This window comes from Oratosquilla oratoria, chromosome 16 (assembly GCF_046742065.1).
Source record: "Oratosquilla oratoria isolate Oo_2021 chromosome 16, ASM4674206v1, whole genome shotgun sequence".
In the NCBI taxonomy this organism is placed as follows: domain Eukaryota; kingdom Metazoa; phylum Arthropoda; class Malacostraca; order Stomatopoda; family Squillidae; genus Oratosquilla; species Oratosquilla oratoria.
The window spans coordinates 39,440,875-39,447,400 of record NC_134792.1 but is presented as its reverse complement, the minus strand read 5'-3'; the positions used below and the strand labels follow the sequence as shown (position 1 = coordinate 39,447,400).

Genomic DNA, 6,526 nt, shown 5'->3' with positions numbered 1-6,526 from the left:
TAGTGTTGCGAAATGTCTATGGTAGTGACGCGCGAGACCTAGACAGTGTTTTCGTTGGTATTAATTAACTAATCAATTTTCTTTCACCCCCGTTAACAAGTTTTTCGAGCGGGAATCTTCTGTTTTGATACTTATTTACTCATTTGTATGTTTAGTGATTGTAATCACTCATGTAATCCTATCAACTTTAATGAATAGTGTTAAATGTTATCTGTGCGTTTCATTTTTCTTGATTTTCATGATAGTCCAAAATCAAGTGGCGACCGTCGAGTGAGTTATCCAAAGACATGGGATCTTGGGAACTCATTCACCCATTCACTCTTACTATGTGTTACGAGTCAGAAAGCCTTGTAATTTTTATTTGAGATATACCAAAGGAACTCATTTCATTCACTCTAAAGGTGTTACAAGTCAGATGTGTGAGCGAGATTCGTAACTATATATATATATACACACACACACACACACACACACACATACACACACACACACACACACACACACACACACACATATATATATATATATATATATATATATATATATATATATATATAATTCGAACACAAATAGAAAATGAGGTCAATGTCGGGTAAGGCTATTGGTTGGAAAAATTCCCTCAGATATAAGATTATCGTCATCGCAGCATTCGTGTAGGACTGGATGGTATGATAAAACCACCAAATGCACACACACCCATTGTGCCAGATAAGAATGGGTCCCAGTGAATAGAGATAACTTTTTATCAATCACAATGCACTTTAATTCTAAGTCATCAACATCGAGTGATCCATGGAGGCAACATGCAGAAATTGAAACGTGATACGGCCAAGGACTCGAACCCGGCTAGCGCGTAACGAGTGCTGTAGTGACTTACCGATTGCTCCATCAAGAGAGATATAAGTTGAGCGCAACTTTTCTCATTTATTTGTATGCTCGAGTTACAGACACATACACGAAATTTTGCGTTCAACCCATCTCCACTATGATAGTACAATTAGTAAGTATACGAACGCGGGAAAGTGTTTGTACATCTCTCGTGATGGAGCAATTGGTAAGTCACTACAGCACTTGTTACGCGTTAGCCGGGTTCGAGTCCTTGGGCGTACCACGTTTCAGTTTCTGCATGTTGCCTCCACGGGTCACCCGATGTTGATGGCTTAGAAATAAAGTGCATTGTGGTTGATAAAAATGTATCTCTATTCAGTGGAAACTATTCAGTGTCGTACAAATACTTTCCCGCGTTCGTATACTTACCAATTGTACTATCATAGTGAAGATGGGTTGAACGCAAAATTTCGTGTATGTGTATGTAACTCGAGCATACAAATATATAAGAAAAGTTGTGCTCAACTTATATCTCTCTTGATGGAGCAATCGGTAAGTCATTACAGCACTTGTTACGTGCTAGCCGGGTTCGAGTCCATAGCCGTACCACGTTTCAGTGTCTGCATGTTGCCTCCACGGGTCACCCGATGTTGATGGCTTAGAATTAAAGTGCATTGTGATTGATAAAAATGTATCTCTATTCAGTGGGACCTATTCAGTGTCGTACAAATACTTTCCCGCGTTCGTATACTTACCAATTGTACTATCATAGTGGAGATGGGTTGAACGCAAAATTTCGTGTATGTGTATGTAACTCGAGCATACAGATAAGAAATGTTGCGCTCAAATTATATCTCTCTTGATGGAGCAATCGGTAAGTCATTACAGCACTTGTTACGTGCTAGCCGGGTTCGAGTCCTTGGCCGTACCACGTTTCAGTGTCTGCATGCTGCCTCCACGGATCACATTATATATATATATATATATATATATATATATGTACATATATATATATACATATATATATGTGTATATATATATGTATATATATGCATATATATGTATATATATATATATATATATAATGAAATAAATAAATAGATAAATCAAAGTAAAAAACACAAACACACAAATGAAAGAATCAAAATTAAATGTCAATCAAAAATGTAGAAAAAAGTTATTGGTGTTTTCTTAACCTAATCCAACCTAACCTATGCTAACCTAACCTAACCTTGTTTAAATTTTTCCTGAGGTAGGAAACTTTCAAATAGGGTAGGCTACATACTATACCGGTTTCATAAAGGTATGCCACATATTGTACCGGCACCATCGATTGTTCCATCCTTCACATAAATTGTTCGTGCGGGACTCACGTCGAATGGTTGCCTCACGCACGGAGTTGAGCTGTTGGGATCTCGTTGTCATCTTGCCGTCTTTGGCCACGTCGATAAGTGCCCGTTACGTACGTCTGATCGAAGTAGGTGACGAAAAGCTCCATATCCACTGGTGTGTTGTTTTTGGGGACAATTCATGCCAACAGAAACATCCTCGAGAGGAAAAAAAGCTAAGCTGTCTACCATACCACAGAACAAATTTATTTCCTAATTTTCCTTGTAGACAGTTGCCGGTCCTAGCTCTTGTATTTTCCTCCATGATGGCTATGTCAAATGATAGAAACAACAACGAATGACAACTTCTGTTCCGAGAATTGTTGTGATGGCTTGTAGAGTTGTTTGTTCGAAGTCAAGCATAATGGTTAAAGGGTCTGGACACAGGTGGTATTCCGCATATTTCTCAAGAACTGCCTTGAAAAGTTCTTCATAAGTGCCTTGGATCTTGTATTGCAGGAATGCATAAACAACGGAGACAGCAGTGTCTCCGAGAGGAACACGAATGACATACAACTGTGTAAAATTAGGAGGAGCCATGGCAAAATTTCCATCCATCATCCAGAGGTCTGATCTCGCTAACAGTCGCAGAGTCTGTACAATAGCAAAAACAATAGTACGGTTGTCACTGTCTGGACCATTCTCATAAGATGCTTTGGAATCGGCCCAGTCAGTATGATGAATGTAGGAAAAAAAAGATGATGATTTGTTCGAAAGAAGGGTTCCGATTGTTAGTGAGTCGTACACCCCCTGTTTATGTGTATAAAGTTGAGTGGCAGCTGAGGTCAGAGTGGCTAGAACAGGGGAAGTTAAGAACAAGTGTATGAATAGTTGTTAGAATCTCTCAAAATGGTGTTGAATGAGACTAATCCATCCTTTTTATGGCTTTTATTTATGTTTACTTTAATTGGCAATGACTTGAATAGTGCTAGTGTACGTAGTGTGGGAGGCTGGATTTGTATGTTATATACATACCTTCTCTGTGGTTCTTCGGGCCACAGTCTTGACTTATGATAGGTAGAGACTTGCTCGTGGATTAGAACTACTATAGTCTAGTTTTTGAGACTGAATTGACTCTATGTGATAGCCAAGACGAAACCTCTGAAGGCTCCTCCTCCAACCCTCTATGATTGGCTAAATTAATTTCTGTTTACCATATACTGGCCAATAGCAATATGCTGACAAATTACAATCAGGAGTCCTACACAGCTGTTCGGAGATATCCCCTCACGGATCTCCATTCACTGGGTCAGCGGAGGTCATGCTATCCATTAAAAAAAACCTGACCTCAGCAAGAATTTAATGATGTTATGATTTCGCATAGGGGCCCACGCGCGCGACTCCAGAATGTGATGATAAAAACTAGTATCAACTAGTATCATACTTCCTTTTATCAACGTGGTGATGTTGTCGTCATCAAACCAATAACCACAAGTGTAGTTTTATGACAGCGAAATATTCGAAACCCAATTGATACCTGTAATTACTGAAAATCATGCAATAACATGCAAATATTTCTGTGTGCCATTTTTTCTTATGTTGAAAAATGTGCTATAGTTTCCGGTGCCATTTTTTTCCGGTGGCATTTTCCTACATTCGTCCAGGCCACCCAACTCCTACAAATAGGAAATATTTATTTGCAATGAATACAGACATGAAGATAAAGAAAAAGAAACTCAAATATTCACAATACATAACTACAAACACTGGCCAACAAACAGATACACTCAAAATAATGCATGTATGCCTGAAACTGAATTATTTTTGTAAACAAATCATGCATACCACACTTCTGTACGCATCTAAAACTGCTCACACGAAAAAAAAAGATAAACACAAAGAGAAAAAATGAAATGAAATAAAATAAAACCGAACAAAAGTTAAGAATAACAACAGACCCAAAACACTTGTGCATCTACTGGCCACTTGTAGAAAAAATGCCATCCATTAAAAAAAAAAAAAAAAAAAAAAAAAAAAAAAAATAATAACAAAACCTCATAAGTAGTTCAAAACCTACTGTACAAAATGTAACACTAAAAAGTATATATATATATATACACAGATCACTAGAAAAATGAGAAGGAGAAAAGGAAAAGAAGAATAAGAAAGATAAGAGAAGAAGAAGAAGAAGAAGAAGAAGAAGAAGAAGAAGAAGAAGAAGAAGAAGAAGAAGAAGACGAAGAAGAAGAAGAAGAAGAAGAAGAAAAAAAGAAGAAGAAGAAAAGAAGAAGAAGAAGAAGAAGAAGAAGAAAAGAAGAAGAAGAAAAGAAGAAGAAGAAAAGAAGAAGAAGAAGAAAAGAAGAAGAAGAAGAAAAGAAGAAGAAAAGAAGAAGAAAAGAAGAAGAAGAAAAGAAGAAGAAGAAAAGAAGAAGAAGAAAAGAAGAAGAAGAAAAGAAGAAGAAGAAAAGAAGAAGAAGAAGAAAGAGAAAAGAAGAAAGAGAAAGAGAAGAAGAAAAAGATGAAGAAAATAAAGAAAAGGTAGACAAAAGAAAAAGAAGAAGAATAAAAGGAAGAGGAAGACGAAAAAGAAGAAGAGGAAGAAGGTAGTAAATACTACACATGAGACCAAACTAAACCAGTACTAAACCGGGGACCGAAGAGCATAAATACGGACGAAAAAACCCTCGCCACTACCACACGAATCCCTCTGTGTTTCAGGTCACCAACCAGCAATACTAGATACCAGAAGCTTTAGATGCTCATACCACACAAAAGACATGACGTCACACTACGCCCCATGAGCCCATCAGTCCAATTGAAGGATTTGAGTGGCTCCATTTCCCCCTGTTACGAACACCAACCCCCTTGACTGCATTTCCCTTCTTAAGAACCTCTACCCCTTTCGTACCGGGTGACGTTCTTCCTTGTGTGCTATCTGCCGTAATTTTTTTGTTTCATTCATCTCCGTGCCATCTTCACCCACCCAACCCTTCGATGGCAAAAGGGATGACAGTTATCCATGACTATAAACCTAAAATCTTTACAAATTTATTACTTTTCACAGTAATATAAATATATCTAAACATAAAGAAAAGTGTCATGTTTTGTTTGTGGTCCACTGTAATTTAGGTTACACCATGTTGTAGCATAATTTAGCGTGAAATTAAATTCGTAACAAACTAGTCTTCATTCACTGTTGCGTATTAGTGTAGCATTCTCTAAAAATAAATGGCATTATATATCCGATGTTTTCTTTTTCTAATATTTTTTTTTGTAGGAATATCGAAATGCGGCACTCTATATCGCTGGCACCCTCTTGTGGCACCCTCAATGCCACGCCCAGTGCCTGTACGAGCCCCACAAAGGGCAACGACCCTTGTGCATCAATGGCGTAACCCACACCGCGCTTCGTCCTTCTTGGGAGGGTGGGGGTGAGGAAGGGGTGGAGACTCGACGTACATGCAGGTACGTACGTACACACGTAAGCACATACGTTCCTCTAAGAAAATGACTTATGAGTATTCAAATGGGATTAAAATGATAATTGTTGAATGAGTGCAAGCAAATAGTGATTTTGGTGACAAGTGAACTATAAGAGCCTAGAAGACTGTGTGTATGTGTGTGTTTGTGTGTGTGTGTGTGTGTGTGTGTGTGTGTGTGTGTGTGTGTGTGTATGTGTGTGTGTATGTGTGTGTGTATGTGTGTGTGTATGTTTGTGTATATATATATGTGTGTGTGTGTGTGTATGTGTGTGTGTGTGTGTGTGTGTGTGTGTGTGTGTGTGTGTGTGTGTGTGTGTGTGTGTGTGTGTGTGTGATTCACCATAGTCTTGGATCAGGTGTTGGACTCGTGATCGACATTTACTAACCTCCCGGATGAGAGCTCAGAGCTCGTATGACCGATCTATGGGTAATACTGTGACCCTTACACACACACACACACCCAACTCCCCGCCCACGAGAGTTGGAGTAACACCCCGCAGCGCAGAGATACTGAAATTATTTCAGCCCTGGGCGGGAGTCGAACCCGGACCGCCGTAGTGGCAGGCGAGAACTCTAACCACAGCGCCACGAGGTGTGTGTGTGTGTGTGTGTGCGCGCGCACGCGCGTGTGTGCTTGTATTTGCCAATTGCGTTTATCTAATTGTAATATACAAGTGAAGAGTATGCTCGTGGGACCCCATTTCTGTGCTTCCAATGATCAAACTTAGTTTAGAATTCATTTATTTTGACTGACCTTCCATGGTGTGTGTGTGTGTGTGTGTGTGTGTGTGTGTGTGTGTGTGTGTGTGTGTGTGTTCGTGTATTTGTGTGTGTGTGTATGTGTGTGCGTGTGTTTATGTGCGTGCGTGCGTGCGTGTGCGTACGTGC

At 39.2% G+C, this 6,526-nt stretch overlaps 1 pseudogene; it reads right to left on the bottom strand.

The window, feature by feature from the left end:
- Positions 1-2,777, bottom strand: part of LOC143033660 (uncharacterized) — a 98,182-nt pseudogene extending 95,405 nt beyond the window's left edge.
- Between the last annotated feature and the right edge of the window lie 3,749 nt (positions 2,778-6,526).